This window comes from Mus musculus, chromosome 12, assembly GCF_000001635.26.
Source record: "Mus musculus strain C57BL/6J chromosome 12, GRCm38.p6 C57BL/6J".
NCBI lineage: Eukaryota > Metazoa > Chordata > Mammalia > Rodentia > Muridae > Mus > Mus musculus.
This window is the reverse complement of record NC_000078.6, coordinates 32,721,128-32,744,120: the sequence shown is the minus strand read 5'-3', so window position 1 is coordinate 32,744,120 and position 22,993 is coordinate 32,721,128. Positions and strand designations below refer to the sequence as shown.

Here is a 22,993-nt window from a genome sequence, read left to right as displayed (position 1 = left end):
AGCACATCTATAGACAACATTATGCTAAATAGGGAATGTTGAAATCATTTCCACTAAAGTCAGGAACAAGTCAAAGGTTTCCATTTTCTCCACCCTCATTTAATATACCAAGACTAGGAAATAAAAAGAACACACAGAAAAGAAAGAAGTAAAAGTATCCTTGTTTATAGATACTAATGGTACTATATACAAGACCCTAAAGACTCCCCCAGATGACACTTAGATCAGATGAACACTTTTAGCAAAGTGCCAACACACACACACACACACACACACACACACACACACACTATAAAATCAGTAGCCTCGCTAAATACCAATGGCATGCATGCAGAGAAAAAAATTAGAAAAATAAGTTCCATCATGATTGCCTCCACAAACAAAAAACAATAATAGCTCCGCCCCTAATACATTTAACCAAGGAGTGAAAAACTTCTATAATGAAAACTAAAACATTAAAGAAAAAAACTGAAGAAGATACTAGAAGATGGGAAGGCCTTCAGCTGGAAGAATTAATATTGTGAAATACAACTCCATTAAAATTTCAACTTCATTGTTCACAGAAGTAGAGTAAAAGTATCTCGAAATTTATATGGAAGTACAAAAGACCCTGGATAGCCAGTGCAATCCTGAGCAAGGAGAACAGTGGGAGAGATACCATCATACCTGACTGCAAGTTATTCTACACAGCCATAGTGACAAAAAACACCATGACATTGGCACAAAAATAGGTCAACGAAACAATATGAGGGACACAGATAGAAATCCACACAGTTGCAGCTACCTGATTTTGGACAGAAACACTAAAAGGAATCATGACAACAAAACACTGGAGACAAATGAGTATCTTCAAAAAAAATGGTGCTGCCAAGAATGGATAATTACATGAGGAAGAAGGAAGCTAGACACATAATTGACTTCCTGTGAAAATTAACTCCAAATGGATCAAAGATCTTAGTGCAAGGCCTGAAACTCTGAAACTGATAGATGAAAAATAGCAAAACAGTCTCAGTAGGTCAGCCTAGGCAAGGACTGTGATCAGCCCCCTAGACACTCAGGGAATGATGACCACAACTGACAAGTGAGATCCCACGAAATTAAAAAACTTCTGTACAACCAAGGAAATGATTATTGAGTGAATAAGTGAAGGGACAGCCTAGAAGGTGGGAAAGACTCTTTCCAAGTTATATGTCTGAGGATTAATACCTAAGGGATACAAAGAACTACAAAAAGAAATAGGACACCGGACAACCCAGTCTATAAATGAGCTGTTGTTCCAAAATGGCGAGCCACTAAGCATGGGCAAGTGTTCATCCTCACTCTATGCCAGGCAGATGACAGCTTTTAAAAAATTTTTGTTTGTTTGTTTATTTATATTTCAAATGTTATCCCCCTTCCCAGTTTCCCCTCCACAAACCCTCTTTTCCATCCTTCTGCCTCTATGAGGGTGCTCCCCTACCTGCCCACCCACTTCTGCCTTACCAACCTAGTATCCCCCTACCCTGGGAGCCTCCACAGAACCAAGGGGCTCCCCTCTCAGTGATGCCGCATAAAGCAATCTTGTGCGACATATCCAGTTGGAGCCATGTGTCCCCCGATGTGTACTCTTTGGCTGGTGGTTTAGTCCCTGGGAGCTCTGTTGATATTGTTGTTCTTCCTATGGGGTTGCAAATCCCTTTAGCTCCTTCAGTCCTAACTTCTCCATTGGGGTCACCAAGCTCAGTCCAATGTTTGGCTGTGAGCATCCAAGCATCTGCATCTGTATTGGTCAGGTTCTGTCACAGACTCTAAGGGGACAGCTTTACTAAGCTCATGTCAACAAGCGTTCTAGGCATCAGCAATAGTGCCTGGGTTTTGGGGTCTGCAGATGGGATGGATCTCAAGGTGGGGCAGTTTCTAGATGGCCTTTCCTTCAGTCTCTGCTCCACTCTTTGTCCCTGCATTTTCTTTTGACAGGAAGAATTCTGGATTAATAATTTGAGGTGGGTGGGTGGCCCCATCCCTCAACTGGGGGCTGTGCCTATCCACTGGATATGGTATCTACAAGTTCTATCTCCTGTTTGTTGGGTATTTTGTACACTAACACATTGCTGATATGTTAAACTGGTGTAGCAACTATCAAAACCAGTCTGGACTAGCTCTGTCATGTAACCAAATGCTACCACCCTTAGGTATTTATTTGAATGACTCCAAGTTAATATATATCAGAGATTTTTGCAGTCTCTTTTACGTTATTCTTAATACCTAAGTTATTCACCAACCAGGAAAGTGTGGTATATATACACAGTAGAATATTTTTCAGCCATAAAGAGGAAACATGTCATTTGCAGGAAAATGGATGCAGCTGGAGATAATCACACTAGGCAAATTAAGTCAGTCTCAGAAAGAAACATAAATATCACACATTTCCTTTCATTTGTGGTTAGAGCTTATGTAGATACATGAAATTATATATATACAGATGTCATGAAAGTAGAAGCAACATTGTCTAGGGAGAAAAGGAAGCATAAGGGAATGAGTGGGAATATGTTTAAAGTAGATTATATTTGCATAAAAATTAGAAAAGACATAAAGTATTCAATTTAAAAAGGGAAAAGTCTGCTTACAATTTCAAAGGAGCAAGTTGTAATTAGGCTGACCCATTGCTTTTAATCTTCTGAGAAGGGTGCCAGATAGTAATGGTATTGAGTATGTGGAAGAGTAAAACTGTTTACTTCATGCCAAAAGACTGGAGCCCCATAGTCTCATTAAGGGAATCCTCCCAATGACCTAAATTCCTCTCATTAGGCTCTACCACTACCTCACAACAGTATCTCTCTGGGAACCAATCATTTTCTGTACATGGGCCTCTGAAGAATACTTATGCTTCTTTAATTTTTTTTCTTGGATATTTTCTTTACATTTCAAATGCTTTCCTCTGTCCAGATCTCCCCTTCAGAAACACCCTATCCCATCCCCATCCCCCTGCTTCTATGAGGGTGCTCCCCACCCACCTACCCACTCCCATCTTCCTGCCCTGGCATTCCCCTACACAAGGGCATTGAACAATCTCAGGCCCAAGGGCCTCTCCTCCCACTGATGTACAACAAGGCCATCCCCTGTGACATATGAGGACAGAGCCATGGGTCCCTCCATGTGTACTCTTTGTTTGGTGATCCAGTCCCTGGGAGCTCCAGGGGGTCTGGCCAGTTTACACTGTTGCTCCCTTCATGGGGCTGTAAACCCCTCAGCTCCTTCAGTCCTTTCTCCAACTCCTCCATCGGGGACCCTACTCCCAGTCCAACGGTTGGCTGCAAGCATCTGCCTCTGTATTTGTCAGGCTATGGAAGAGCCTTTCAGGAGACAGCCATATTAGGCTTCTGTCAGAAAGCACTTCCCTGCATCCACAATAGTATCTAGGTTTGGTATATAGTATATAGGTTTGGTATATAGGATGGATCCCCAGGTGGGAAAGTCTCTGGATGGTTTTTCTCTCGGTCTCTGTTCCATATGTTGTCTTCGTATTTCCTCTTGTGAGTATTTTGTTCCCCCTCATAAGAAGCACTGAAGCATCTACAGTTTGGTCTTCCTTCTTCTGCATTACATATGGTCTGTGAGTTGAATCTTGGGTATTCCAAGCTTATTGCCTTATATCCACTTATCAGTGAGTGTGTTCTTTTGTGATTGGGCTACCTCACTCAGAGTGATATTTTCTAGTTCTCTCCATTTGCCTTTGAATTTCATGAATTCATTGTTTTTAATAGCTGAGTAGTACTCCATTGTGTAAATGTACCACAGTTTCTGTATCCATTCCTCTGTTGAGGGACATCTGGGTTCTTTCCAGCTCCTGGCTATTATAAATAAGGCTGCTATGAACATAGTGGAGCATGTGTCCTTATTACATGTTGGAACATCTTCTGGGTATATGCCCAGGAGTGCTATTGCTGGGTTCTCAGGTAGTACTATGTCCAATTTTCTGAGGAACCACCAGACTGATATCTAGAGTGGTTGTACCAGCTTGCCATCCCACCAGCAATGGAGGAATGTTTCTCTTTCTCAACATCCTCGCCAGCATCTGCTGTCACCTGAGTTTTTTATCTTAGCCATTCTGACTGGTGTGAGGTAGAATCTCAGGGTTGTCTTGATTTGCATTTCCCTGATGACTAAAGATGTTAAACATTACTTTATGTGCTTCTCGGCCACTCAAATTTTCTCAGTTGAGAATTCTCTGTTTAGCTCTGTAGCCCATTTTTTAATAGGGTTACTTGGTTCTTCTTAAGTTCTTTGTATACTGGATATTAGCCCTCATCAGATGTAGAATTGGTAAAGATCTTTTCCCAATCTGTTGGTGGCCTTTTTGTCTTATTGACAGCGTCCTTTGCCTTATAGAAGGAAGCTTTGAAATTTTATGAGGTCCCATTTGTTAATTCTTGATCTTATAGTACAAGCCATTGGTGTACTGTTCAGGAAACTTTCCCCTGTGCCCATGTGCTCAAGGCTCTTCCTCACTTTCTTTTCTATTAGTTTCAGTGTATCAGTTTTATGTGGAGGTCCTTGATCCACATGGACTTGAGCTTTGTACCGGGAGATAAGAATGGATCAATTTGCATTCTTCTACATGCTAACTGCCAGTTGAACCAGCATCATTTGTCGAAAATGCTGTCTTTGCCCCCCCCCCCCCCCACTGGATGGTTTTATCTCCTTTGTCAAAAATCAAGTGACCATAAGTGTGTGGGTTCATTTCTAGGTCTTCAATTTTATTCCATCAATGTACCTGCCTGTCATTGTACCAATACCATGCCAGTTTTATCACTATTGTTCTGTAGTACATCTTGAGGTCAGGGATGGTGATTCCCCCAGAAGTTCTTTTATTGTTGAGAATAGTTTTCGCTATCCTTGTTTTTTTGTTATTTTTAAATGAATTTGAGAATTGCTCTTTCTAAGTCATTGAAAAATTGAGTTGGAATTTTGATGGGAAATGCATTGAATCTATAGATTGCTTTCATCACGATGGCCATTTTTACTGTATTAATCCTGCCAATCAAGAGCATGGGAGATCTTTCCATTTTCTGAGGTCTTCTTTGATTTCTTTCTTCAGAGACTTGAAGTTCTTATCATACAAATTTTTCACTTGCTTGGTTAGAGTCACACCAAGATATTTTATATTGTTTGGGACGATTGTGAAGGGTGTCATTTCCCTAATTTCTTTTTCAGTCTATTTATCCTTTGAGTAGAGGAAGGCTACTGATTTGTTTGAGTTAATTTTATATCCAGCTACTTTGCTGAAGTTGTTTATCAGCTGTCGGAGTTCTCTGGTGGAGTTTTGGGGATCACTTATATATACTATCATCTGTAAATAGTGATATTTTGACTTCTTCCTTTCCAATTTATATTCATTTGACCTCCTTTTTTGTCTAATTGCTCTAGCTAGAACTTCAAGTACTAAATTGAATAGGTAGAGAAAAAGTGGGCAGCCTTGTATAGTCTCTGACTTTTGTGGGATTGCTTCAAGTTTCTCCCCATTTAGTTTGATGTTGGCTACTGGTTTGCTGTATATTGCTTTTATTATGTTTAGGTATGGGCCTTGAATTCCTGAACTTTCCAAGTTTTAACATGAAGCTATGCTGTATTTTCTCAAATGCATTTGCAGCATCTAGTGAAACGATTATGCAGTTTTTTTAATGTAGTGTACATAGATGGATTTCTGTATATTGAACCATCCCTGCATCTCTGGATGAAGTCTACTTGATTTTGGTGAATGATCATTTCTATGTGTTCTTGTATTTGGTTTGCGAGAATTTTGAGTATTTTTGCATTGATATTCATAAGGGAAATTGGTCTGAAAGTTCTCTTTCTTTCTTGTGTCATTATGTGGTTTTGGTATCAGCCTAACTATGACTTCATAGAACAAATTTGGTAGTGTTCCTTCTTTTTCTATTTTGTGAAATAATTTGAAGAATATTGATTAATCTTGGTAGATTTTTTCTTTGATGAGTATGGAAGTGTCCTTCCTCATCCTTTTTGATAACTTTACGTTGAAAGTTGATTTTATTCGATATTAGAATGGCTTCTCCATCTTGTTTCTTGGAACCATTTGCTTGGAAATTTGTTTTCCAGCCCTTTACTGTGAGTCTTTCTTTGACACTGACATGTGTTTCCTGTATGCAACAATATGCTGGGCCCTGTTATGTATCCAGACTATTTGCCTATGTCTTTTTATTGGGAAGTTGAGTCCATTGATGTTAAGAGATATTAAGGAATAGTGATTGTTGCTTCCTGTTATTTGTGATGTTATTATTATGTTTGTGTGGCTATCTTCTTTTGTGTTTGTTGAAAGAAGATTACTTTCTTGCATTTTCTAGGGTATAGTTTCCCTCTTTGTGTTGGCGTTTTCCATATTATTCTTTGTAGGCCTGGATTTGTGGAAAGATATTGTGTAAATTTGTTTTTGTCATGAAATATCTTGCTTTCTCCATCTATGGTAACTAAGAGTTTTGCTAGGTAGAGTACCATGCCTGGGCTGGCATTTAGGGTCTGTAGACTCAGACTCTTAGGGTCTGTATGAGATCTGCCCAGGATCTTCTAGCTTTCATAGTCTCTGGTGAGAAGTCTGGTGTGATTCTGATAGGTTTGCCTTTATATTTTACTTGACCCTTTTTCCTTATTACTTTTGATATTCTTTCTTTGTTTTGTGCATTTGGTATTTTGGCTATTATGTGATGGGAGGGATTTATTTGTTTTCTGGTTTAACCTATTTGCAATTCCATAGGCTTCTTGTATGTTTATGGGCATCACCTTCTTTAGGTTAGGGAAGTTTTCTTCTATAATTTTGTTGAAGATATTTACTAGCCCTCTAAGTTGGGAATCTTCTCTCTCTTCTATACATATTATCCTTTGGTTTGGTCTTCTCATTGTGTCCTGGATTTCCTGGATGTTTTAGGTTAGGAGCTTTTTGCATTTTGCATTTTCTTTGACTGTTGTGTCAATGTTTTCTATGGTATCGTTTTCACCTGAGATTCTTTCTTCTATCTCTTATATTCTGTTGGTGATGCTTGCATCTATGACTCTTGATCTCTTTCCTAGGTTTTCTATCTCCAGGGTTGTCTCCCTTTATGATTTCTTTATGGTTTTCTTTCCATTTTTAGATCCTGGATGGTTTTGTTCAATTCCATCACCTGCTTGATAGAGTTTTCCTGTAATTCTTTAAGGAATTTTTGTGTTTCTTCTTTAAGGGCTTCTACCTGTTTACCTGTGTTCTCCTGTATTTCTCTAAGGGAGTTATTTGTGACATTCTTAAAGTTCTCTATAATCATTATGAACTGTAATTTTAAATCAGAGTCTTGCTTTTCTGGTGTGTTGGGGTATCCAGGGCTTGCTATTGTGGCAGAACTGGGTTCTGATGATGCCAAGTAGCCTTCGTTTCTGTTGCTTATATGTCCTTGCCTTTGCCTCTTCCCATCTGGTTATCTCTGGTGTTAGCTGGTCTTACTCCCTCTGACTGGTCTTGCTGTCTCTGACTATAGCTTGTCCCTCCTGTGCTGACAGGTGTGTTGGCACTCCTTGGAAAACAGCTCTCTACTGGTGGTTTTTAAGTATGGAGAGCTTTGGTACAGGATCAGTTCTGGGCATCATGGCACGGGATCAGCTCCCAGCACAGACAGACACTGGAAGGATCCTGTATCCAAGAATACTTATGCTAATCATAGCAGATCTGGACCAGAAGACACAGGTTTGAGAGTTGAAACCGTAAATGACACAAGACCAGACCAGAGAACATGCAGAGCAGTGTTGTCTGTGTGAATTGGGATGATGAGGATTCCTGAGTCGCTATGGTGATGATCCTGGGGGCATAACAAGATTGTTGCTGCTGTTCTGAAGAGGTTATTGGTGATGAGGTTGTTCAGTGATAGTGGAAAGGGAGAAAACTGGGTCAGCAAAGTCCCATAACACCCTTGGCCCTAGAGCAGTGGTTCTCAATCTGTGGATCACAACCCCTTTGGAGGTAGAATTATCTTTTAACAGGGGTCATTTATCAGATATCCCACATATCAAACATTTCTGTTATGGTTCACAAGAGTTGCACTATTAGGAGGTGTGGCCCAGTTGGAGTAGATGTGGCCTTGTCGGAGTAGGCGTGTCACTTTGGAGGTGGGTTTTGAGAAACTTTCCTTCTAGCTGTCTGGAAGCCCTAGAGCAGTGGTTTTCAACCTGTGAGTCATGACCCCTTTGGAGGTAGAACAATCCTTTCACAGGGGTCACATATCAGATATCCCATATATTAAACGTTTGCATTATGGTTTACAACAGTAGCAAATTTACAGTTATGAAATGACAATGAAAATTTAATGGTTGGAGGTCACCACCACGTGAGGAATGGTAAAGGATCATGGCATGAGGAAGGTGCAATCACTGCTCTAGAGATCCTTCTCCAACATGTGAGCTATAGGCAAATATGTTACCATGTTTCCTACCTTGAGAAACATTTTGTTTTTCTAAAAACATTCAGAAGATACACAGGTCCATGGCTAGTGTAGTATGTATTCATTAAGACTTAAATAATGAATAAGGCAATGTATCTTTCCCCATAACACACTGATGATTCTTCATTGTTTCCAGGAACTGCCACTTCCTGATCTGTTCCAGGACCGTGCCCTTTTTGTCTGATTTCACACCCCCCTCTGTGAGAGGTAGTGTGACTGCTATTACCCACAAAGCTGTGCTGTGTTTATTGGGAACCTACTTAGACTGAAGCAATATGATCCACTGGGCTCTATTTACCATGAACACAATATCAGTTACATCACAGAATTGCACCATGCCTGACTCCCAGTGGTTCTCGCTATGCTTCACTGAGTCTCAGCAAACAATCTTAATCTTAAGGTGAAGAAAAAATGACTTCTTTTCTGGTCATGTTAAATGTACTGTTCACAATTTTGTAACATAACTTTAGAAAAATATGTCTTGTACAAATTCTCCTGAATTCTAGGCCATAGACACTACATTCCAAGAATGTGATCTTTTTCAGTGTTGGCAACACTCTGCCCTTCCATATGAGACCAGTGAAACACAAGTCAGTGAGCCATGGGCAAAGCAACCTAAGAAGTTCCATGAACCAATGCAGGGAATCACTACCTTCTGTATATTTCAGAGAGACTGGCCCATTGTCTTAGTTAGTGTTTTACTGCTGTGAACAGAAACCATGACCAAGGCAAGTCTTATAAAAAAACAACATTTAATTGGGGCTGGCGTTTAAGTTCAGAGGTTCAGTCCATTATGATCAAGGTGGGAGCATGGCAGCATCCAGGCTGTCATGGCGCAGGCAGAGTTGAGAGTTCTATGTCTTCATCCAAAGGCTGCTAGTGGAAGACTGATTTCCAGGCAACTGGGGTGAGAGTCTTAAGCCCACACCCATCGTGACACACCTATTCCAACCAGGTCACACCTATTCCATCAAGGCCACACCTCCAGATGGTGCCACTCCCTGGTCCAAGAATATACAAATCATCACATTCCACTCCCTGGCCCTAATAGATGTGTTAAAAAAACATGAGTCTATGGGGACCATACTTAAACATAGCATAATGCAAATGCATTTAGTCCAACTTTCAAAGTCCTTATAATCTATAGCAGTCTCAACAATTTTAAAGTCCAAAGTTCAAGGTCTCTTTTGAAATTCATCCAACTAATTAACTGTAATCGCCAAAGCAAGGCAGGAAAACAGCTGGGCAAACTCCAAACTCTCAATCTCCATGGCTGATGTCAAAGCAGTCTTCAGATCTCCACTCCTTTTTCATCTTTGTTGACTACAACAAACTGCTTTCTCCTGGGCTGGTTCCACTCTCTGTTAGCAGCTTTCCTCAGCATGTATCCCATGGCTCTGAGTCTCCAAGGCAATTTCAATGTTACAGCTTCTTACTTCAGTGTCTGGGATCCCACTTGATCTTTTGGGCTTCTCCTAAGGACTGGCATTGCTTCTCCAGCTCTGCCCTCTGTAGCACTCTAAGCTCAGGTTGATCCACTCCCCTACGGCTGCTGTTCTTGGTGATCATTCCATGGTACTGACATCTCGAATACACTGGGGTGTTCCACTCCAACTAGGCTTCACCAATAGCCTCTCATAGGCTCTCTTCATGGTGCCAAGCCTCAAATCCTTTGCATGACCCCTTCAGTCCTGGGCCATCAACTACAGCTGAGGCTATACCTTCTCCAATGGCCTTCCGTGACTTCTCACAGTGCCAAGCCTCAGCTGTTTTCCATGACACCTTCATGAATTCAAAACCAGTACCACCTGGGTGATTACACATTACCAAGCCCAGCTGCAGCACGAGGTACAACTTGACTATCTCTGGAACACAGCTTCTTTGTGCTCCCAGAAAACACTTCCCAGAAGATTTCACCTCAGTGATGCTGGTCTCTTCATAATCATTGCTAATGTATTAGCTCCAGCTAACCAGCATCAATTGTCCCAGTAGTTCCTTCCATTCTTAACTGTAGAACCAGAGCCACATGGCTGAAGCTGCCGAGTTCTGCTGCTTACAGGAACTAGAACATAATCCCCTTGTACTATTACATTATCACTGGCTTTATGTTTTCTAAATCCTTCACTGCCTAAGCTTGGCTATCCTGGTTCTTGCTCTGTAGATTGGCCTTGAATGCAGAGATCAGCATGCCTGTCTCATGGGATTAATGGTGTGTACCACCATGCCTGGATCTAAATTAAGCTGGGTAGGATCTTGCCCCAAGGTCCCACTCCCTTAATCTATTATTTCCTAGAACACAGGATTTTGCTCCATTTCACTTCCTGGTATGCCTTTAATACTCGAACCATATATTTTATATTTTGCCTTTCTAAGCTTGCTATGTTTGTTCAAACTTCTCTTTGTGAGACTTAACCAGAGAACAATGTCTCTGCTGGGCTTTTTTGAAACTTCCTTTGTCAATGCAATTAATGCAATTAATCCAAGTCTCTTCACCTTAGCCTCAGGCAGACTTTTCAGCCAAGGACAAAAAGTAGCCATATTCTTCACCAAAATACCACAAAAACAGTCTTTATGCCACATACTGAAATTTTTCTCCTTTGAAATCTCTTGGGCCAGGTCAACAACAGTTCAAATTACTCCCAGCAACTAAGTCTTCCATATTCCTACTAGGATGACCCATTAAGCCCCCATTTAAAGCATTCTACTGAGTTCCAAATCCAAAGTCCTAAAATCCACGTTCTTTCAAATAAAAGCATGGCGAGGCCTATCACAGCAATACCCCAGTCCCTGGTACCAACTTCTGTCTTAGTGTTTTACTGCTGTGAACAGAAACCATGACCAAGGCAAGTCTTATAAAAAACAACATTTAATTGGGGCTGGCTTACAGGTTCAGAGGTTCAGTCCATTATGATCAAGGTGGGAGCATGGCAGCATCCAGGCTGTCATGGCGCAGGCAGAGCTGAGAGTTCTATGTCTTCATCCAAAGGCTGCTAGTGGAAGACTGATTTCCAGGCAACTGGGGTGAGAGTCTTAAGCCCACACCTATCGTGACACACCTATTCCAACCAGGTCACACCTATTCCATCAAGGCCACACCTCCAGATGGTGCCACTCCCTGGTCCAAGAATATACAAACCATCACACCCATTATGAGGCCATGTTATAAACTGGAGGCCAGGGAGGCCTTCATTGAGGTGGGCTTGTTACTATGCTAAGTAATGGTTTAAAAAGCTCTTGGGAATGTAAGTATGTTCAACCTAGAGCTGTGTTGCCAGATAATGGGGGTGAATCCTTCAGAGGTTGTGGGTGGCCTTAGGTGCTAGTGACAGAAAGGGCTTACACACCTCTGAGATTCCTCAGGTACTTGTACTTGAAAAAGTACTGTAGGCAAATGAGCCTACTTAAAGACAAATGGGTTAGATTTGACCAGTGGAACCACATGAACAGTTCAAGTACCAAATTGCCAGTAGGCTAGCGTGGTGGTTTGAACATGCTTGGCCCAGGCAGTGGCACTATTAGGAGGTTGGCCCTGTTGGAATAGGTGTAGCCTTGTTGGAGTAGGTGTGTCACTGTGGGGGTGGGCTTTGAGAAACTTGCCTTCTAGATACCTGGAAGCCAGTCTTCTCCTAGTAGCCTTCAGATGAAGATGTAGAACTCTCAGATCTGCCTACACCATGTTCCCACCTTGATGATAATGGACTGAATCTTTGAACTTGTAAGCCATCCCCAGTTAAATGTTGTCTTTATAAGAGTTGCCTTGGCCATGGTGTCTGTTCACAGCAGTAAAACCCTAACTAAGACAGCTAATATTCCGAGCTTGACTTTTCTCTTACACAAGTTAAGGGATACCTTAACTCTTCTTATCTGAAATATGGGCCTCAAAGGGAATTCTGTCTGCTCAGTGGATAAGGCCAGATCACTCATCTGCCCTAATGGGATGGACCAGGAAGCAATGGATTCCACATACCATCACAGACATAAAGATTTAGGATACAGAGAGACTCGGGCCATGTGAACACCAACTGGGAGAGAATTTAGAGGGATGGGTTTAGAAATTCTGGAACTTGGCTTGCAACTGGGGCTCAGAACCCTCTGCTGGTGGAAGTTGTGAGTGTGGGTGGTGAGAGGGGCTTGGGTTTACACATGTCCTTCCTTTCCCTCCTTGTTCTGCTCTACCCCAGGTGGTAAGTTCTGGTATCATAATTCAGAACCCAGTGAAAACCTTTAATGTTCACCTTGGTCCTTTGCAGGAATCTTATTAGCAAATTAGACTTTAATTCACAGGTTATGAATACTCTCTGACTTCCAGGATTCTTATCAGTATGGCAGAGGCATTTACAGCAACAAAGACAAGTGCTGCTAAATCTGACAGATCCAATTCTGATTCTCTTCTTACTGGCAGCCAATTATTTTCCTAAAATAATACTTCTCTTATTTCCATAGGTTAGAATTCAGGTCTTGTACTAAGACCATGGGTCACCAGCACATAGAGAAAGTATTTGAGTGCTTTTATTGCAAGAAGCCATGGAGAAGGAGATAGGGTGAATCCAAGTCCTACTTTACCCATTCCATCCAATTTTATGTATCCCTCCACTACCCCACTCAGGACTCTTTCTGGCCATTCTATCAATGAAAAACAGCTCTGCTAAGAGGACCATCTGCATCTAGAAGTTAGGGTTCTCCAGCATAGTCAACTGTCTATTTTTAGATAGTTCTTCTTTCCCCTTCCTTTTATTACATCTATACTCCTGCAACCTAGGCTGATTGCAACTCTACAATTATTAGGAAGGAAAGTATGCTTGGCAAGTTCTTTGAAAAACTAACTTACTTTATTTAAGCATTGTTCCCCAGAGCTAATCCAACAATGTTTAAAGACAGAAGTAGTTAATCTTAGAGATCTGGATATGCCATGACCTTACATGGTCCCACCATTACTATATAATCAATCTCCTGAACTCTACTGACCAGAATATATGGTCTCTTGCCAACAAACAAGCACTTCATGTTTCTCTGCCTGCCTCCCAAGGTTCTACTTTTGGCAATAATCATTCATATGTTGCTATCCAATTTCTATGATGCCTCATTCTTGTTTGGTTAAAAAAAAAAGAATAGAAAACAGAAAAACAGAAATACAAATTCTGCAGATAAATTGGTCGGGTACACCTAAGTTACCTCTGGCTGTATGCTCCAAAGACACCACACTCTTGCCCTTGAGTTGCAGGAAACAAAAGACCCAGGCAGAGACTCTGAGGAACATGTGGAAATACTACCGGCAGCAAGTGAGTTAACAGAGGGAGCAGAATCTCGCAGAAGTAGAAATTGGGGATTGGCAGTGATCCAAATACAAGGAGTTATGGATAAGACTGTGAAGTTCCACATCTCACAGATCCCTTTGAGGAGAAGATGGTGGCGTGCAATTTTCTCTTGAGAGTAATTTCAAGAAAAATTAACATCAAATACACCATCCAATACAATTGCTATGAGCCAGTCCTTCCCCACCTTTACAGGAGAGTTCCTTGTCCAGTTGGATGATTGGCAATGGAAATACAAACTTATTTCAATATGCACATTTTTATTATTTGTTTTTGATGTTCATTGTTTTTAATAAATTAAATATCATATATGATTGTATATGATATTTATATCTATATATGATTATATATGATATGATAGCTATATCTATCTCTATCCATCTATCTATATCATATGTTTAAGCAACAAATCATTCCTTAGTAATGTTTGTGGATGCTATAGTGGTTTTGAGCTCATGGGAAGTACAAGCCTACAGCTTGACTTCCAGGTACTTGACCTTCAAAGACATTTTCAGAAACACAAGTGTATAAACACAAGGGGGCTTGGTTGCTTGTAATTTATGGGGGAAACATCTCCCTCTCTTGTTAAGAATGCTATGGGTGTTCCTTTGAAAAGTGCTTTCTCTCTCATAATGGATTTTGTTTTTAAAATAAGCAAAGTGGCTATGCCCTTCAGGATCGAGGTTAGTCAGTACTACTGGATTGTCAGGCTGCTGCCCAGAGATGTTAAATGACTGCCCACCCACAGACAGTCATGGGTCTGTCTGTGGGCTAGGAGTGTTGTCATTGTGATTCATGCAGAGTGATTTTATGTCGAAGAGAATCTAGTGGATGCCAACTTACTATTCCCAGGGAAAGTGGACCCTACTCTCATTCCAAAGACTTGACTGTCTCCCAGGGTTTGAAAATCTAAACACATTTAAAAAAATACTCTATTGATTTTTCAAGTCTTCAAGCATCAATTTTCTTCCAGTTGAGCTGTTTATACTTTCTGAAATGTTTTTTCAGAGGAGCCTTTGAGACCATTGTGCTTGAAATAGTCCATAGTTTATAGTGACCTACTTTTTAAAAGGTTCTAAAGATATAGGTTTCTGACTGTGTGTTTATATCCTAGTTTATATCTTGAAGTTGTACTCTGTAGTCTATGACTAAATGTTTAAAGATAGTGAAAGAAAATGCTTAGAAAGCTGTTTCCTGCTTGGATTTTTTAAGAGGTTTACAGCATAAAATTCACAACCTAGCTATGTGATAGTTGCCTCTACCTGGTTTTTCCTAGATTGGGTATGTTTTAGAAAGTGCTGGTGCATAGAATTCCATTATGCATTTTGGCCATCCTCATTACAGAAAACACAACGGCAGTATTATGAGAGACGGCAGTGAGCCAAGGTTGAGAAATTTGAAAAAGTCTCAAAATACATGTAATCCACAATACCAGCTTAGGATATATATTAATGCACACGCAAGAAAAGTGTAGAACAATATATAACCCAGCTTTTCTAGTGGTTATGCAACCAGGTGATGAGATAATGGCTTCCTTTCAGTCTAAAATCACTATAATGAGATTGTAGTTTTAGTAAAGCGACCAAGTAACTGGACTAAAATACTGTCTACTCGGCATCTGGCTCGTGGGAGGCAGTGCGGTCATCCCCGTGCCTCCACTGCTTCTCAGGCTTCTTGAATTCAACCGAGCCAAGCGGAGGCTTAGAGAACAAAAGGCCTGGGGGCAGCATTGCTACATTACTCCTTCAACAGAGAAACAATCCCATGACTCTGTATTGTTCCTTCAACAATGGAAGGATCCCTCGTTGTATACCAAACTTAAGAAGCTTCGGTACAATCCTTACACGTGATGCAGAGCTTAGACTCACCCAAACAGCTCAAGTTCTGAGCCAGGAAGTAGATCTCTTCAAGCTTGAAACTTTAAAATGTATACACAAATCTTTAGAGCCGACACGAAAGTGAGCATGTTTCTGTTTCTGCATGATTGGACACATACAGATATTTGCTACCGGTAAAGTGCTCATAGAAAGGAACCCAAGAAAGACTCAATCTAAAGACACTAGAGAATGAGTAAGTCTGGACAATGCTTCCTGCTGAGTATTTGTAACAGGACTTTAAAGGTGAGGAGAGCAGGTGGCGATTTTAGTTTGTTTTCCTCTCCTTGTGCACATGGGTGGGGCTTTTGTAAACCTGGGATCTTTCTGCGTGCTTTGCTGTCAGGAAAGCTTGGTTTTTTGGTCAAACCCCATGGCAAAACTCTTGACACTGTACAAATTCCACCAGCAGCTGAGGATCCCGGGGTGTCTTTAATAACTGTTATGCTAACCTGTACTGTGCCTTTAAACATTTATCCAACTTCTAGCACATCCCATTTGGTGAAACAACCCAAGTGTTCCGTCCCATCTCTCCTAGGAGAAAGGCATGCTTTGAAATCCAGTTGACTTGATTGTCTCACAGGCCCGGTTTTTTTATGGGTTCAACAAGAAAATATGATTTAGTGGCTGGAACATCAGTAGTTAAGTGGTACTTTCTGCTTTTGCATTGTATCTGGGTTTGGTTCCCACTTTGGGCAGCTCATAACTTCTGTAATTCCAATTCCAGGGCATCAGGCTCCCTCTTCTGGCCTCTGCAGTCACTGACCCATACATGGCACACATACATACACTGAGGCACATATATAAATGAATAATATTTATGGTCTAGTAAATTAAATAACTGATTTTATAAACAAAAGAAAGCTATTTTTCCTCAATGTGACAGCAAAGGCACCCTATAGAGACTTCAGTTCTCCCATTCTGATCAGAAGCAGGCACAGCATCTTTTTAGCCTGTTCAGAGGATCCTGTGGATGCTAAGACCCCCCATCCCTCTTCATCCTTGCCTGCAGTTTCCGAGTTCCTCTCTTTCATGTAACTTAGGGCAGCTGATTCAAGCTCTGGGTTATATAATAACTATAGCTTGTTTAAAATGCTTGGAGACCAGAGTGTTTCAGATTCAAAAGCTCCATATACTTTGGAATATTTCCATGTCCAGAACTAACCATCTTGGTGACCTTGTTACCTTTGTCACAGCTGTAATAAAATACTTAACAAGCTTTATTTTTTTTTTCTTCTTTCCTGGGTCATAGTTTGGGGAGGGAAAAAATCCACTGTGTTACAAAAGGCATGGTGACTGGAGTGTAAGGCTAGTCACGTGGCTTTGGCATCCAGGAAGCAGAGAGGGAGAATATTGGTGCTCTCATTGCAGGTTCCTTCTTATCTCCTTCAGTCTGGGAACACAGGTCCTGGGATAGTGCTAGCCATGCACAGGGGAGATCTTCTTCCTCAGTTAAATCTCTCTGGAGATGACTTCACAGATGAATGCAGAAGCCGAATCCAGTTATGCTAACAATGAAGATTAACCATTATACCTGAGGACTAAGTCTAAATATGAAATTCGTTGTTGTTTCATATATACCTTATGCACTGAGCTGAATGCAAGTGTGTGTGTGTGTGTGTGTGTGTGTGTGTAAGCCTGTTTGCATGTGTGTCGGTATGTGTGGTAAGGTGCTGAAGTTGACATTGGTTGTCTTCCTCTACCCCTCTCCATTTATTATCTGTCATAGGGCCAAGAACCCACTTATTTGGCTGGTTAGCCACCTTGCCCCAGGCACCTCCTGTCTCTGCCTGTTAATACTGGGATTATAAGTGGGCTGCATGCCTGTCCAGTCTTCTATTGCAGTTCTGGGGATGTGAGTTCTGCTCTTTACACTTGAGAGGCAAGTGCTTTATCCACTGAAAGCCATATCCCTAGCCCCCTAAAAGGAATCTTACAGAGCATTTTTAGTATTCATGTGTTTTATAGATGCAACTCATCTCTTGGAGTCAGGTATGGACTGTCTCCCTTGTGTCACTGTGCTGGCACTCTCAGTTGGAAGCATTTTAGATTAGGGACATCTAGACTCGGAACACCCAGCTCGTATTTTCCTGTTTTCCAACAACTTCCTCCAGAACTGCTGACAAGCTGCAATGAGACTCCGTCTTCCAAGAAATAGTTAGAAACAGTCTTGTTACTATAACACATGGAGCCACAATATATTAGTCTCTGATATCCATCTTCACTGATTTCCAATGAAGACAGTGCTATGGAAATGCCTCCAGCTTTTGTCACACAGTATCCATAGAGAACAAACTTCTGGTCAGGATAAAGTCTCCATTGCTATGGAAACTTTAGAGACTTAGAACAGAAGGTTTCTCTCTCATGACATGTGACATGTATTGAATATGAGCACATGAATGTGCACATACACATGTGTGTGTGCATGTGTGTGTGTGTGCATGTGTGTGTGCGCATGTGTGTGTGTGTGTGTGTGTGTATGTGTGTGTGTGTGTACGTGCACGCAAAGGCCAGGGGAGAATATCAGGTGTCCTTCTCTATCATTGTTTGCCTTGTTCCTTAGAAGCAGGGTCTCTTGTCAAAAACGGAATCTCACAGTTTCTTTTGGCTAGGCTAGAAGCCAACAGTAGTGATGCTCCTGCCTCTGCCTGCTGCAGTGGTAGTGATAGATGTGTGCAGGGCTATACCTGCCTGCTATGTGTGTACTGGGATCTGAACTCAAGTCCTCGTGGTTGTGCACCTAGCACTCTTAACCAGTGGTCCATGTCTCCGACCTCAAGAACTCTCACTTAGAGCCTGTTTTGTTATTATATTACACTACCATTCTGGGAGCAAGATTCCTTACTCTTGTCCTCATATTTGGTGGCTAGCAGGTACTATTCAGGTACTAATACTATGAAGTAATACCATAATACTATGTAATAATGCACTTGTAGCTACTGACTACCCAAGGCTTCTTCCCTGGGTTCTGCTCTCCCCTCTAGCCCACAGTTGCTCATGAGCATTCAGTAGAAGTATTACGGGAGGATACTTGCCTTCACACAGCTCTGCCATGCTTACAAATCACAACGATTACCTTCAGCTTGCTCTGGTAAGCAGTAAGCACTGATAGCCCGATGTGACACAGAGACACACACATCAGTGGCTGCCTTCATTTACCTCTCTATTGCTGTCATAAAATAACCATGAAAAAAAGCAGCTTAGGGGAGGAAAGGTTGTTTTTTTTTTTTTTTTTTTTTTGACGCACCAACATCTCCACAGTATAGCCTATCAACAAGGGAAGGCAGGACAGGTACACCCAGGAATTTAGAGGTAGGAACTGAAGGAAAGACCATGGGGCACTGCTGCTTACTGCTTTCTCAGCTTGCTTTTACATATATAACCCAGGGCCATTTGCCCAAGGGTGGCACTACCCATAGTGGGCTGTGCCCTCTTACTGTAGTAGTAACTGAGAAAATACAGTTACGGTATGCCTTTAATCCCAGCACTTGGAAGGCAGATCTATGTAGTGAGTTTCAGGCCACCCTACTAAGATTACACAGTGAGACTCTGTCTCAACACACACACACACACACACACACACACACACACACACACACACACAGAGAGAGAGAGAGAGAGAGAGAGAGAGAGAGAGAGAGAGAGAGAATGTCCTACAGACATACCCCAGGCCATGGTGGGTGGCAACCTCTCTTCAGTCGAGGTTCCTTTTCTCATGACAGAAGTTCGTGTCCAGGAGACAAATATCATCTAGCACAGTGGTACAAGTGCTTTCATAGCTGATAGTTATTCTGATTGGTTGTGTCATATCCGCTCTACTGGCCCAGTGCCCAGGCATAATGAATATTCACGACACAGCCATCACCCTTGCGTATAATGCAATAGATGAGATCATCACCCAATCCTACTGCTGCTTACTATGCATGTGTGTGTGTGTTTGTTTAAAGAAACATCCATCAAACTCCGAAACCTGAAAATTAATGTCAATATTTATGGCACTGGAAGGCTGGTGCAGCAATCATTTGCACTTCTTTTTCTTATCCCATTCCCATCCTCGAGAGGATTTTAGCGAAGTCTACTATTGTTTTTTAAAAGAATTTCTTACATGCATACCATATTGATATCATTTTTCCTCCACCTTCTCCCACTGCAGTGACTCCCTGCCCATCTCTACTCCCAACTCCACCTCATCCTTATGGTCTCATCTTAATTCTTCTTTTCTTCTTCTTCTTCTTCTTCTTCTTCTTCTTCTTCTTCTTCTTCTTCTTCTTCTTCTTCTTCTTCTTCTTCTTCTTCTTCTTCTTCTTCTTCTTCTCCTCCTCCTCCTCCTCCTTCTCCTTCTCCTCCTCCTCCTCCTCCCCCTCTCCCCCTCTTCTCTCCCCTCCCCCCTCTCCCTCTCCCCCTCTGCCCCCTCTCTCCCTCTGCTCCCTCTCTCCCTCTGCCTCCTCTCTCTTTCTCTCTCTCTCTCTCTCTCTCTCTCTCTCTCTCTCTCTCTCTCACACACACACACACACAAACACACACACACACACACAAACACACACACACTGCTGACTCCACTTAGTATGTACATGTAGTTAGCAGTACTTGGGGTTGCATGACCCATTAGGGGCTCGTCTCTGCAGAAGCCCAATTCTTCCTCTCTCTAGTAGCCATTAATGCCATTAATTGCCTGTAGCTCTTCATCCAAGGATGGGGCTGGGATCTTGTGAGATTTCCCCACAGCCAACTCCACAGGTTGGGTGCTGACTGGTATTGTGCAGGTCCCTTTTAGGCAACCTTATTGTCAAGATTTCATGGGTATAATTCCTTGTCACATACAGAAGACATTATCTTACAGCAGACACCCTGGTCCTCTGACTCATAAAATCTAGAAGACACTATCTTATATTCTGGCCTACCAGGAGGCTTTCTAACTCATGGTAGTGCAGACATTTCTTATTTCTCTCTTTGTGTCTGTCTCCAGACTGTCCCTATTTTATTTTTTTCCATTTTTTATTAGGTATTTAGCTCATTTACATTTCCAATGCTATACCAAAAGTCCCCCATACCCACCCACCCCAACTCCCCTACCCACCCACTCCCCCTTTTTGGCACTGGCGTTCCCCTGTACTGGGGCATATAAAGTTTGCATGTCCAATGGGCCTCTTTTTCCAGTGATGGCCGACTAGGCCATCTTTTGATACATATGCAGCTAGAGTCAAGAGCTCCGGGGTACTGGTTAGTTCATAATGTTGTTCCACCTACAGGGTTGCAGATCCCTTTAGCTCCTTGGGTTTTTTCTCTAGCTCCTCCATTGGGAGCCCTGTGATCCATCCATTAGCTGACTGTGAGCATCCACTTCTGTGTTTGCTAGGCCCCGGCATAGTCTCACAAGAGACAGCTACATCTGGGTCCTTTCGATAAATTCTTGCTAGTGTATGCAATGGTGTCAGCGTTTGGATGCTGATTATGGGGTGGATCCCTGGATATGGCAGTCTCTACATGGTCCATCCTTTCATCTCAGCTCCAAACTTTGTCTCTGTAACTCCTTCCATGGGTGTTTTGTTCCCAATTCTAAGGAGGGGCATAGTGTCCACACTTTAGTCTTCATTCTTCTTGAGTTTCATGTGCAAATTGTATCTTATATCTTGGGTATCCTAGGTTTGGGGCTAATATCCACTTATCAGTGAGTACATATTGAGTGAGTTCCTTTGTGAATGTGTTACCTCACTCAGGATGATGTCCTCCAGGTCCATCCATTTGGCTAGGAATTTCATAAATTCATTTTTTAATAGCTGAGTAGTACTCCATTGTGTAGATGTACCACATTTTCTGTATCCATTCCTCTGTTGAGGGGCATCTGGGTTCTTTCCAGCTTCTGGCTATTATAAATAAGGCTGCTATGAACATAGTGGAGCATGTGTCCTTCTTACCAGTTGGGGCATCTTCTGGATATATGCCCAGGAGAGGTATTGCTGGATCCTCCGGTAGTACTATGTCCAATTTTCTGAGGAACCGCCAGACTGATTTCCAGAGTGGTTGTACAAGCGTTGGTGGGGTTGCAATCCCACCAACAATGGAGGAGTGTTCCTCTTTCTCCACATCCACGCCAGCATCTGCTGTCACCTGAATTTTTGATCTTAGCCATTCTGACTGGTGTGAGGTGGAATCTCAGGGTTGTTTTGATTTGCATTTCCCTGATGATTAAGGATGTTGAACATCTTTTCAGGTGCTTCTTTGCCATTCGGTATTCCTTAGGTGAGAATTCTTTGTTCAGTTCTGAGCCCCATTTTTTAATGGGGTTATTCGATTTTCTGAAGTCCACCTTCTTGAGTTCTTTATATATGTTGGATATTAGTCCCCTATCTGATTTAGGATAGGTAAAGATCCTTTCCCAATCTGTTGGTGGTCTTTTTGTCTTATTGACGGTGTCTTTTGCCTTGCAGAAACTTTGGAGTTTCATTAGGTCCCATTTGTCAATTCTCGATCTTACAGCACAAGCCATTGCTGTTCTGTTCAGGAATTTTTCCCCTGTGCCCATATCTTCAAGGGTTTTCCCCACTTTTTCCTCTATAAGTTTCAGTGTCTCTGGTTTTATGTGAAGTTCCTTGATCCACTTAGATTTGACTTTAGTACAAGGAGATAAGTATGGATCGATTCGCATTCTTCTACATGATAACAACCAGTTGTGCCAGCACCAATTGTTGAAAATGCTGTCTTTCTTCCACTGGATGGTTTTAGCTCCCTTGTCAAAGATCAAGTGACCATAGGTGTGTGGGTTCATTTCTGGGTCTTCAATTCTATTCCATTGGTCTACTTGTCTGTCTCTATACCAGTACCATGCAGTTTTTATCACAATTGCTCTGTAGTAAAGCTTTAGGTCAGGCATGGTGATTCCACCAGAGGTTCTTTTATCCTTGAGAAGACTTTTTGCTATCCTAGGTTTTTTGTTATTCCAGATGAATTTGCAAATTGCTCCTTCTAATTCGTTGAAGAATTGAGTTGGAATTTTGATGGGGATTGCATTGAATCTGTAGATTGCTTTTGGCAAGATAGCCATTTTTACAATGTTGATCCTGCCAATCCATGAGCATGGGAGATCTTTCCATCTTCTGAGATCTTCTTTAATTTCTTTCTTCAGAGATTTGAAGTTTTTATCATACAGATCTTTCACCTCCTTAGTTAGAGTCACTCCAAGATATTTTATATTATTTGTGACTATTGAGAAGGGTGTTGTTTCCCTAGTTTCTTTCTCAGCCTGTTTATTCTTTGTATAGAGAAAGGCCATTGACTTGTTTGAGTTTATTTTATATCCAGCTACTTCACCGAAGCTGTTTATCAGGTTTAGGAGTTCTCTGGTAGAATT

The 22,993-nt window shown here is 41.6% G+C and overlaps 1 long non-coding RNA gene across 1 annotated transcript in view; it reads right to left on the bottom strand.

Annotated features, from left to right (window-relative positions):
* Positions 1-19,393, bottom strand: part of Gm40376 (predicted gene, 40376) — a 46,721-nt gene extending 27,328 nt beyond the window's left edge. The window contains exon 1 of the long non-coding RNA NR_168680.1: positions 19,311-19,393. This is a non-coding gene — a long non-coding RNA (predicted gene, 40376). The remainder of the gene's footprint in view (positions 1-19,310) is intronic.
* Between the last annotated feature and the right edge of the window lie 3,600 nt (positions 19,394-22,993).